Here is a 13,733-nt window from a genome sequence, read left to right as displayed (position 1 = left end):
CCACCTCCTTCCTTCTTCCATCTATTGTCTACTTTAAAGAATTACCTGGATTAGTAACTAATAACCAAAGTCTTTTATGAAGATATGAGAGGAGTGAATATTTCCATAAACTTTCAAGTTTACTTAGCTTGTCATGTTGAGATGTGTCCATTTCTTGTTGTCTAGGGGTCTGATTCTTGAAGCTGAAAATCCAACATTAGGTTCTCACGGTTGCTGTGAACTACATAAATTGGAATATTGTTGTTGCAGAATTTTTTACGTAAATGTATTTTCCACTGATTTTCTCTCATTTTAATATATCATACATTATTTTTATTTTTCACATTAACAAAGCCTAAATTACATTGTTCGCACCTATTATACAAAAATACGTCCAATCACATGGGGGCAAGCTTACGACTCCGCGGAAATAACTATATTCCAAATGGTTTACAGTTTTTCTTAACAAATGAATTGCTACTGGTTTTCGTTACATTATTAATTTCGATTATTATTTCATAAATGAATCCAGAAATCAAATAATTCGTAATTTCAAATGCTTCTAAGAAATATAATTTTAACTGTACATGCAGAAGTAGTACTTCTCGATTATAGCATCGAAACTAAAATAATGTATAAAGTAATTCTTTTTCATAAATTTTAGCTTGAAATATAACATACTGTATATAAAGTTACATTAATGTTTTAAGAAAAGCAACTGAGATAATACTGACCTGTCTAAAATTTGAAAAATAATAATGGTATTGACAACTACTGTTGAGGAAAAGTAATGCTAGAGGCGGATGTCCCGTTACAAAGTTACAGTATCATGCATATACGTTATTGCACATCAAAACAAAAACAGCATATGAACGTGATCTCTTTTGGTCCCAGGGGTTGAAACTTTAGGGTTTGTTTGAATGTATGTTTATTAGTAGCAGACTGGTTTGCTAATTGTTATTCCATGAAGAGTATTTAGTTATGGCTTTCCCTGTAATGGCGCCTAAGTGGAAAATAACGTACTCGACATTTGTGGTACACCGCAGCAAAATTTGCAACAGAAAACGAAAATCATGACTGAGCCGCTTTAGTATTTTCATAAAAGCATAAACTAAATAAGTTAGGTTAATAATATGGGGGCTGTAAGAGCCATGATTACCAAAAATAGTTGCACAGACCGTAAATGCGGGTAACAATATAGTAATAGTTGCTGGAAAGGAAACAGTTCTTCCATAAATATAAGATGGTTTCAATAATAACAAATAACATATTGTATTCTGAAAACTATTTCGCGAAATTAACATTTATTACGCTTGTTACAGTTCGCAGGTTGCGGTCTTGGGGTACCGTTCTCGCTTCCCGCGCACGGGGTCCCGGGTTCGATTCCCGGCGGGGTCAGGGACTTTCCCTGCCTCCCGATGACTGGATGTTGTAGTGAGACCTGAGTTTCTCCTGGCGTATACAACTTTCAAATAAGTTCCAGGAATTCAGGCAGGTAACACTTTCAGCGACCGCCGATATTTCGGCGGGAGCACACCCCGCCATTTTCAAGGCAAACTGCAACGGACAGGCGGCGTACATGCAAATTTAAAACCTCGGTTCCCGGACTGAAGCAGGAAAGATAACACACACACTGAACACCAGTGCCACCAAAGATGACCAAAGTCAGAGATATCGATTGTGAGACTACGAATTCGCAGATGAGGTAGCATTGACCCTGTCCCTCTGTTTTTTGACAAGGGAGAGAGCTGGATTTCAAGCAGAGTTTAAACAGAAACCTCCATCCCTGTTAACGAGGTTGCTCGCTAATTTAATCTCAACTGCCTCCCTAATAACACTGTCCCAATAGCTGGACGTGCATGCCAATATCTCGGTCTTATTATATAACATCGGGTGACCAGTATCCAAGCAATGTTAGGCAATAGTAGATCTACTTGGCTGCTGTAATCGTGTGTGCCGTTTATGCTCAGTACATCGGTCCCCCACGGTCCTGATAGTTTGACCAATATATGTCATGCCCCGGCTACAAGGAATACGACCTCCATCTAAAATTAGAGCACTTTTGAGTTCTGTTAAGGATGATCTTGGTCTGCGTAAACGACATTGATTGATTGAAACATGGTCCTATTGAGTACATACGTTAATAATAATAAAAGTCAAATGTCTGCTAGCCTACGTTATGCTGACGAATAAGGCAATCTACTTTTCACTAATGCAAGTTCTGACAGAACAGCCAGTGGTTTATTTGAATACGTAAAAACGAGTGTAGATGACTTACGATGTTCAAAAACATTGTTGTTCAAACTTTCGGTGGTACAGCAGAAATTACGAGACATGTTCTGAGCTCCATACTTTAACAAAAATGGCCCTGAGAACTATGGGACTTAACATCGAAGGTCGTCAGTCCCCCAGAACTTAGAACTACTTAATCCTAACTAACCTGACATCACACACATCCATGCCCGAGGCAGGATTCGAACCTGCGACCGTAGCAGTCGCACTGTTCCGGACTGAAGCGCCTAGAACCGCTCGGCCACCCCGGCCGGTCATACTTTAACACCCAGTATCATGCTGCTACTTCATCCATTGTTACAGTCATAAACTTCATCTCTTACTTTCCCAGTCTGCGAATTATATTAAGGAAACAAGGCAACTCTTAATTTCTCTTAGTGCTTTTCCGCTTTTTTCTCACAATCCCTTTCTAATACAGATGCTCCTAAAACCTTTGCTGAAAAGAAAATGCAAGTGTCGCACCTGCATTATGGAATTTCACGCCTAGGCTTATAAGCATAGTTCGACACAATTTTCTTTTCCTATTCATTTCAAAATGGAAGCTCCCCATCGCAGCACCCTCAGATTTAGCGGTGAGATGACTCAGTAGATAGCCCGTCGAAACTGAACACAGATCAATCATAGAAACAGGAAGAAGGTGTACTGAAGTGTGGAGAAAGAAGCAAAATAGAAACAGTGAAAGGTACAGGGTCAAGATGTACAACATAGACCGAATCTGAACAGCAATGGCGTAATGCATATGTGGTCACGGTGTTAGACTGCGAAGGGCACATCCTTGTTCAAATCTCCCTCATGCTCCATTTTTATTTTACTTTTTTCACAAAACTATATCTATTCGTCCTCTCAGTGACGTGTCTGTTCGCTGTATTCATATCTGTGTCCGCGGCTCGTGATCTTGCGGTAGCGTTCTCGCTTCCCGCGGACGCGGTCCCGGGTCGATTCCCGGCAGGTCAGGGGTTTTCTCTGCCTCAAGGTGACTGGGTGTTGTGTGTATTTCATCATCACTTCATCCTCATTCACTCGCAAGTCGCCGTAGTGGTGTTAAAGAACTTGTGGGGTGCCGGCCGAACCGCCTCGCGAGGGGTCTCCCGGCCACCAATGCCATATCATTATTCAAATTTGCATGTCGTGGAGTAATGTCCATCTGCAGGAGCGAGGTTTTACGCAGGTACCACATGTTATGACTCTTACGTTCCGTTTTGGAAGTTTTGACTCTTGAACTGCTTTGTTGTATATAGTTAACACCAGTTTATTCGTTGTTTTTCATTTCTAAGAGAGGTTTATGCGGCATCTCGCCCTCTCCCACTATTCATCACATTTTCTTGCGACGGTAATATCTCCTTAACACACAACTCATATTCTGCAGCCAATGTACAGTCTGACAATTGCCAAGATAACAGGCGGAGAACATAGTCGTCAATGACCGGAAAAAGTGTGGGGCATAAGGGAGATTTCTACACACATCACCCGCTTTCCAGTCTCACACCGTGACAACACAACGACGAGGACGTGGTTCCTGTAATTCGATTGATGTTCACATCTTGAACATGGGCTATTCTGCTTCTTTTTTCACAGTTCATCACACCTTCTTCTTGTTTTCATGCTTCATCCGTGTTCAGCCATTTACCACTAAATCTGAGGGGGGGGGGGGGGGGGGGGTGGGGTAGCGATGAAGAGGTTCATCCCATCTCCCTCTTCCTGTACACGTTATGTCCACTACAGCTCCCTCTAGTACCGTGAAAGTTATTCCGTGATGTCTCAGGAGATGTCCTGTCATTATGCACCTTCTTCTTGTCAATGTTTTCCATATATTGTTTCCTCGCCGATTCTGCAAAGAACCTCAACATTCCTTACCTTATCAGGCGACCTAATTTTTGAAATTCTTCTGTGGCGCCACATCTCAAATGGATCTATTTTCTTCTCTTCCGGTTTTCCCTCAGTGCATATTTTGCTACTACGTAATTCTGTGCTTCAAATGTACATTCTCAGTAATTTCTTCCTGAAATTAAGGCCTATGTTTGATACCAGCAGACTTCTCTTAACTAGTAATGCACTTTTTTGTGAGTGATAATCTGCTTTATATTTTTTACTTGCTGCCTAGGTAGCAGAATTCCTTAACTACATCTGCTTCGCAATCACCATGTAGGATTTTAAGTTTATCACTGTTTTCATTTCTGCTACTACATTGCTTTCGTATCTCTTTAATTCATTCTCAATCAACATTATGTAACCTTAGTTCTTCCAGCCATTAGATCCTGTAATTCTATTGCACTTTCACATAGGTACAACGTAGATAACTGCGAAAAAACTTTGGGTAATAGAACAAATAGACCAACTCATTGACGAAAGAAGGAAGTACAAAAGTGTACAGGGAAAGACACGAACACAGAAATGTAAATTACTCAGGCATGAAATAAATAGGAGTTGTAGAGGAGCCACGGAAAAATGGCTGCAGCAAAAGTATGAAGAAATCGAATGATCGTCGGAAGGACTGACTCAGCATATGTTGCTTTTGTGGTCTTCAGTCCTGAGACTGGTTTCATGCAGCTCTCCATACTGGTCTATCCTGTGCAAGCTTCTTCATCTCCCAGCGCTTACTGCAACCTACATCCTACTGAATCTACTTAGTGTATTCATCTCTTGGTCTGCCTATACGATTTTTACCCTCCACGCTGCCCTCCAATACTAAATTGGTGATCCCTTGATGCCTCAGAACATGTCCTACCAACCGATCCCTCCTTCTAGTCAAGTTGTGCCACAAGTTCCTCTTCTCCTCAGTTCTATTCAATACCTCCTCATTAGTTATATGATCTACCCACCTAATCTTCAGATTCTTCTGTAGCACCACATTTCGAAATCTTCTATTCTCTTCTTGTCCAAACTATTTATCGTCCACGTTTCACTTCCATACATGGCTACACTCTATACAAATACTTTCGGAAACGACTTCCTGACACTTAAATCTATAATCTATGTTAACAATTTTCTCTTCTTCAGAAACGTTTTTCCTTGCCATTGCCAGTCTACATTTTATATCCTCTCTACATCGACCATCATCAGTTATATTGCTCCCAAATAGCAAAACTCCTTTACTACTTTCACTGTCTCATTTCCTAATTTAATTCTCTCAGCATCACCCGGTTTAATTCGACTACATTCCATTATCCTCGTTTGGCTTTTGTTAATGTTCATCTTATATCCTCCTATCAAGACACTGTCCATATCGTTCAACTGCTCTTACAAGTCCTTTGCTGCCTCTGTCAGAATTACAATGTCATCGGCAAACCTCAAAGTTTTTATTTCTTCTCCATCGATTTTAATAACTACTCCGAATTTTTTCTTTTGTTTCCTTCACTGCTTGCTCAGTACACAGTTTGAATAACATCGGGGAGAGGCTACAACCCTGTCTCACTCCTTTCCCAACCACTGCTTCCCTTTCATGTCCCTCGACTGTTATTACTGACATCTGAGTTCTGTACAAATTGTAAATAGCCTTTCGCTCCCTGTATTTTACACCTGCCACCTTCAGAATTTGAAAGAGAGTATTCCTGTCAACATTGTCAAAAGCTTCCTCCAAGTCTACAAATGCTAGAATCGTAGGTTTGCCTTTTCTTAATCTTTCTTCTAAGATAAGTCTTAGGGTCAGTATTGCCTCACGTGTTCCAGCATTTCTACGGAATCCAAACTGATCCTCCCCGAGGTCCGCATCTACCAGTTTTTCCATTCGCCTGTAAAGAATTCGCGTTAGTATTTTGCAGCTGTGACTTATTAAACTGATAGCTAGATAATTTTCACATCTGTCAGCACCTCCTTTCTTTGGGATTGGAATTATTATATGCTTATTGAAGTCTGGGGGTATTTCGCCTGTCTCATACATCTTGTTTCCTTTAATTTACTCCTATGGTCACAAACTTATTGTTAACAGATTACCGGTTTCGGTCTTTAATGACCATCATCAGATCTGTTTCATAAAAAGAAATTCCTAATGTGATTCTGCATTTAACATTTGACGATACCACTATGGCTGCAGTACATTAGGACTTCGTTTTTTTGAAACAGATCCTATGATGGTCATTAAAAACCGAAACCGGTAATCTGTTAACAAAAGGTTTGTGACCATAGACGTAAATTAAAGGAAACTTATTACATATACGGGTCACTGTTTTTTCTCGAAATTGTCGCAGCTTGTCATACATCTTGATCACCACATGGTAGAGTATTGTCAGGACTGGCTAATGGAATGTTGTCTACTCCCGGGGCCTTGTTTCGACTTAAGTCTTTCTGTGCACTGTGAAACTCTTCAAGCAGTATCATATCTCCCTTTTCATCTTCATCTACATACTCTTCCGTTTACATAATATTGTCCTCAAGTAAATCGCCCTTCTATAGATCATCTATATACTTCTTCCATCTTTCTGCTTTCCCTTCTTTGCTTAGAAATGTGTTTCCATCTCAGCTCTTGATATTCATACGAATGGTTCTCTATTCTCCAAAGGTCTCTTTAATTTTCCTGTATTCAGTATCTATCTTACCCCTAGTGATATAAGCCTCTACATCCTTACATTTGTCCTCTAGCCTTCCCTGCTTAGCCATTTTGCACTTCCTGTCGATCTCATTTATGAGACGTTTGTATGCCTATTTGTCTGCTTCATTTACTATATTTTTATATTTTCTCGTTTCATCAATTAAATTCAATATTTCTTCTGTTACCCAAGAATTTCTACTAGCCCTCATCTTTTTACCTACTTGATCCTGTGCTGCCTTCACTATTTCATCCCTCAAAGCTACTCTTTCTTCTTCTACTGTACTTCTTTCCCCAATTTCCTGTCAATTGTTCCCTTATGCTCTCCCTGAAACTCTCTACAACCTCTGCTTTAGTCCCATCTCCTTAAATTCCCACCTTTTTGCAATTTCCTCAGTTTTAATCTACAGTTCATAACCAATAGATTGTGGTCAGAGTCCACATAAGCCCCTGGAAATGTCTTAAAATTTAAAACTGGTTCCTAAATTTCTGTCTTACCATTATTTGATTCCTTCTGGTATCTCCAGGCTTCTTCCATGTACACAACCTTCTTTCATGATTCTTAAACCAAGTGTTAGTTATGATTAAGTTATGCTGTGTGCAAAATTCTACCAGGCGGCTTCCTCTTTCATTTCTTACCCTCAATCCATATTCACCTACTACGTTTCCTTCTCTTCCTTTCCCTGCTACCGAATTCCAGTCACCGACCCAGCATATAGAAAAGTGAAAACAAACTTTGGCACCGCGCGATGTGGCGCAGTGGTTAGCACAATGGACTCGAATTCCAGAACGACGGTTCAAACACGCGTTTGGCCATCCTGATTCAGATTTTCCGTGGTTTCCCGATATCACTACAGGCAAATGCCATGACGGTTCCTTTGAAATGGCACGGCCGACTGCCTTCCCCGTCCTTACCTAATTCGATGGGACCGATAAACTCGCTGTTTGGTCGCCTCCCCCAAATCAATCAACGAACCAAACAACCTTCGGCTAAATGAAAAGCAAGGGTGGCAACATTACGAGTGGAATGGGAATTCCATTGTTAAATGCAGAGGAGGGAGCAGATTGTTGTAAAGAGTACAAATAAGGCCTTTATTGGGCGAAGGAATTGTCTCATAATAGAAGAAGAAATGGGAATTAGTTTCGTTATTTAAAAGATCTATGAAAGAGTTGATTTCTAATTCCGTTGGAATTCCTAGAAACACTGGGAGGAGTGGCAACCAAACGGTTATTCACGATGGTGTGTGCAAACAGTGAGAAAGGCAAAGTACCGTCATACTTTCGGAAAAATATCATCTACACAATCCCATGGATAGCAAGGCCAGGTAAGTGCAAGAATTGTCGCACAATCAGCTTAACACCCCATACATCCAAGATACCCACAAGAATAATACACAGCAAATGGAAAAGAAAATTAAAGAATTGCTAGACGACGATCAGTTTGACTTTATGAAAGATAAAAGGCACCAGGGAGGCAGTTCTGACGTTGAGCTTGATAACTGAGGCAGGACTGAAGAAGAGTCAAGTCGCCGTCATAGAATTTGTCGACCAAGAAAAAATTCGAAAATGTAAAGTGGTCCGAGCTGTTCGAGATTCTGAGGAAAACTGGAGTACGCTATGGGAAACGACGGATAATATACAATATGTAGCCAAGAAGGAGCAGTAAGAGTGGAAGACCAATAACGAAGTGGTCAGATTAAAGAGGTGTAAGGCAAGGTTGTAGCCTTTGCCACTACTGTTCCGCCTATGCATAAAAGCAGCAGTGAGGGAAACAAAAGATTCATTGATGACATTGCTATTCTCAGTGAAAGTGAAGAGAATTATAGGATCTGTTGAATATAATCACCAGTCTAATGAGTACAGATTGTGGATTGAGAGTAAACCGAAGGAAGACGAAAGTAATGACAAGAAGCTCAACATTGTGACCACGAAGTAAACGAGGGTAAGGAATTCTGCTACCTCAAAGCAGAACAACTTGTGACGGGCGAAGCAGAGTACCATATGCAAAGAGGGCGTTCCTGGGCAAAATAAATCTTTTATTATCAAACATTGGCTTAATTTGAAAAAGAAATTTCTGATAATGTACGTTTGGAGCACAGCATATATGGTGAAAATCATGGATTGTGCGAAAACCGGAACGGATGAGAATCGGAGGGTTTGAGATGTGGTGCTACAGAAGAATATTGAAAATTGGATGAACTGATAACTTAAGGAATGAGGCCCCACAGAATCGGCGAATGGAGAAATATACGGAAGACATTGACAAGAAGGTGGGGCAGGATGTCAAGACCTCAGGGAAACAACATAGGGGAAGGCAGAGGTTGGAATATGTCCAACATATAATTCAAGACGTTGAGCGCCAGTGCTCCTATGAGGTGAAGAGGTTTTCAGAGGGGAGGAATTCGTGGCGGGCTGCATCAAACTAGTCAGAAGACCGGTTAGCCATACCTTTTTGTGTATTATTTTTCTTTCCTTCCAATATTAATAACAATTTCATCTAAATGTTATGGATCGATCGTATGGCACTGATGGCTGGGAGTCACCACCTGGGGAAGTTCGGCCACCGAGATGCAAGTGTTTTCAGTTGACGCCACACTGGGCGACTTGCATGTCGATGATGATAAAATGATGATGAAGAAAGCACAACACCCAGACTCCAAGCATAGAAAATCTCCAACGGGAATCAAACCCAGACTTGCTGCGTGGCAGTCAAACGCGCTGACCACTCAGTCAGCAGGGCAGACTTCTAAATGTTAAAATTTACGTCTTTCGGAAGAGGCAGACAGAGGAAAATAAATCCACAGAATAATTATTACTGTGATATGCGGCCTATAATCCAGGTCGCATTTACTCATTACTAATAGCTTTATTTATATCAGAATTAATGGTTAGTCTCATGTCCATGACGTAAGCGGAAAATAAAAAGATATTACAGAACGCCATACGTAATCCACCTTCCTTTAGGAATTTATCGAAATCTTACAGTTTTGCAGATGGAAAATAAAGGGAGAGAATTAGATCTCTTGCAATAATTGTCAATTGCTACGTATGTGGAGAAAAATTAAAATATGTTAAATGATCAGATTACAAACAACTTTCTTTTTTATTTGCGGAGCTGTTATAATTTGAAAGTGGTATGTTTAACTACCTTAAACGTCTTTTGTATTAGTGACATGGAAGCTTTTAGGACCTGCTGTGTGATATGATTAGTACATGCGGTCATTTCCACAGGGGATGTTTGATAGACGAGATCTTTGGTAACAGTGTCTTTGATTCCTTGACAACGAACCATAGAGTAGGAACATCTATGGAGTGAGCATATTGGAATGTCAACATGGAAATGGGAGTGTTACATGGAGTTCGTTTAATGTGTTTGTTTACATTTTGTGCTAAGACGGAAACTTTAATACTATACATATTAGTTCCATTTTTATTCATTCATTTATTAATGGCAGCAATGGTGAATAATCAGTGAAAATCGAAGTACCTTCCAGTGGTAAGTACTACGGAGATATAATTGTGATATTCGTAGCGGGACTCGCTTTCCTCTGTATCGAGACAGAGTACAACAAATTTATTGCTATGTAGTCACATTTGTAATTGCATATCAATAAATTTACAAAAGAAATGCTAGATATATCCGAAAGTTAAGAAAGGTGTTGTCAGTCAGTCTACTGTATGTACGAGTGTACGCATTTGGAGTGGTTTCCGCTTGCAAAGAAGATTTAAAAATTATATTCAGAGTCGTCGTATTTGTATTGTACAGATATCCAAGCCAATGCTTGTGTTTCAATGACGTCTTAGTGGAATTCTGTAAACTGTGTGATTAACATTTTTCCCTGAGGATTAACAAAGAACGCACCAGTAAGTAAAAAAGAAATAATCTCGTTCATGAAAATATTTCAAAGTAAGACAGTTTGTTAATGTACTGCTTGTCATAATTCCAAACTCAGAGTTCCGGTTCAGGAATATTCGATAACAGTCGTCGGCCTCCACCAATGGCGTAACAAACATGCGACGAACGTCGTAAACAATATGGCGACTACTGCAAACGGCCTAAGCTAGATATCTGTCTGTCGGATTGGAGAGAAGAGAAGTTCGTGGCACAGCTTGACTAGAAGAAGGGATCGGTTGGTAGGGCATGTCCTGAGGCATCAAGGGATCACAAATTTAGCATTGGAGGGCAGCGTGGAGGGTAAAAATCGTAGAGGGAGACCAAGGGCTGAATACACTATGCAGATTCAGAAGGATGTAGGTTGCAGTAGGTACTGGGAGATGAAGAAGCTTGCACAGGATAGAGTAGCATGGAGAGCTGCATCAAACCAGTCTCAGGACTGAAGACCACAACAACAACCACAATCAGACTTTTTTTTGTTTCACATTCGCAGTGTTCGCCAACTGTCAACAACGTGAGAGCTGCCAACATAACCTAGACCTCGGGCTAAACTACACATAAGTCGTCACCGCAAATAGTTTTCTTTTTCTTTCGTGTGTGTTGGCTTCAAGTCCCAACCATATCATTACTGTGCAGTCTAAACTAAATCTCGAGCTAAGCTAAAAATCTGTAGGCTACCACAACTAGGTTTTCTCGGTTTCACATTCGTTGTTTGGGAGCTCACAACCAGATTGTGTAAGTATCCACTAAAACCTGACGTCATGGCAGCCATTAACATTACCTCAGTACTCAAAGACGACCACTAGTTATTTCTCTAAGGCCGGCTCGATTTGATTCTAGGAGCTGTGACGTAGTGTTGTTGTGGTCGATGATATCGTACGAGTGCGAAGCGGTAGTCTGTTTCGGTTAGAGTCGCCAGCACTATGTTCTATCCCATGTTTGTGTAAGGGCGATGTTATTTGTACTGTGTTCTGTTGGATCTCTGACGTAGTTCGCTTTACCTCTTGGCTCAAACGTTACTGATTTTGAAATGGATCAGCCATTGTAGTTCACCAGACGCATATTGTAGCGAAAAATGGAAGATTTGCAACCCGCGGTCTCAAACCGCCGACGCACCTTGCTCGACTGCACGAAGCTTATTTTGTCCGTTGTAGTTATGTTGACGTGTTAATTTTGTTACAAATCTTATGATGTACAAGGAACATGTATCAGCGATGTACCATGACTGATTTCATTTATCGTGAAGTGTGTAGGGAAGGAAAGGTTTCGTTTGGGTTTGCTTCGCGCTTGGCACTGGGCTTTCTTTCTCTCTCGCCATTGTGGTGGTTTCCATCATTTTTTGTTAAATATGTGGTTTTTTTATTATGTTTTTCAGTGCTTTTCGTATTTTTTTTCGGCTTTCCCTTTTCTGAGTCTCGATCTCTGTTTCCTGATGTAATGTATGTCTGTTAAGTTGAATGTTCTTTTTCGTTTGATTTCCACTATTTTTGGCTGCCTGCGTTGGTAACCGTTTTTTTTGTTAACTCTGCTTATGAGCTTCTCATTTCAGCTATATCGGTCAGGTAATGTTTTCGATACCAACTATACTTTGTTCCCTCTAATTTAGAGTTTTTCGCGTATTTGACGCCTACTGGCGTTTCGTAGTTTTCTTGTTTTTTTGTGAGTACATTTTAGTATTTTCATGATTTAGTGGTTGTTTTCAGTTTTGTTTTGTTCCCTGCAGTTTGCCGCGATTGCTCCGTTAACGCCATCACTACTTATCATCTGATTTAGGTTTTCCGTGATTTCCCTAAATCGTTCCAGGTTACTTGCCGGGATGGTTCCTTGCAAAGGGCACGGCCGACTTCCTTCCCTAATCCGATGAGACCGATGACCTCGCTGTCTGGTCTCCTTCCCCAAAACAACCCAACCCTCGCGGTATTGCAGTAGTTATCGTGACGTCATACTCTCCATCATTCATACCCACGAGAAAGACGGGATGTGGCGCTTACGTCATATGTCAAACTGTACGGATGATATCGAAGACTTATTATATTTTCGGGACACTTTCGCTTTGCCATACTAGGAAGACACGTCGTAATGCCACCATAGCATACTTTATTAAACCAGAGTTTCGGCAATATGATGATCGGTACAAAAATTAAAAAAAAAGAAAGTTCTATTCCTCTAACGACGACGAGAAATATAGCGACATCTGAGCTGTGACACAGCAAATAAACAAAATGATTTTGGTTTTATCTCTTCTAACCTTAAAACCACGTTCACTTCAGATATTGAATGCAATTATAAACATGTTAATGAAGTCGTGCTGTAAAATCTACGATGCTTTTGAATGAGGTCTGTCTGTACTAGCAATGTAACAACTTTCAAAATCTGCACATTTACCAACAAAACTTACGCCGCATGTGACTTTGGGGTCATTGTATGCTGGCAACAACATTTCTGTTGTGCACATCTAAATGCTCACTTCAGCTAAATGTGTTATTCCGGACCGAAGGGAAATTGGCAATGGTAACTGAGAGCTGTAACAGCGCCTCTAGTGGATTATGTACGAACTATTGGTTCAAAACCTTTTTGGAGGATTTTCAGATTGCCCCCATAGTGGTTAAGCAGGAATCTAATAAAACAGATTCAACTTTTGTGGTATATTCCATTTTAAATGACAGCATGAAACGTGGGCAATAAATAGTTAAGACAGGAAGAGAAGCTTTCGAAATGTGGTGCTACAGAAGAATGCTGAAGATTAGATGGGTATATCGCGTAACTAATGATGCGGTATTGAATAGAATTGGAGAGAAGAGAAATTTGTGGCACAACTTGACTAGAAGAAGGGATCGCTTGGTAGGACATATTCAGAGGCATCAAGGGATCACCAATTTAGTATTGGAGGGCAGCGTGGAGGGTATAAATCGTAGAGGGAGACCAAAAGATGAATACACTAAACAGATTTAGAAGGATGTTGGTTGCATTAGGTACTGGGAGATGAAGCAGCTCGCACAGGATAGAGTAGCATGGAAAGCTGCATCAAACCAGTCTCTGGACGGA

The sequence above is a fragment of the Schistocerca gregaria genome, chromosome 9 (assembly GCF_023897955.1).
Source record: "Schistocerca gregaria isolate iqSchGreg1 chromosome 9, iqSchGreg1.2, whole genome shotgun sequence".
NCBI lineage: Eukaryota > Metazoa > Arthropoda > Insecta > Orthoptera > Acrididae > Schistocerca > Schistocerca gregaria.
This window is presented reverse-complemented; position numbering follows the sequence as displayed.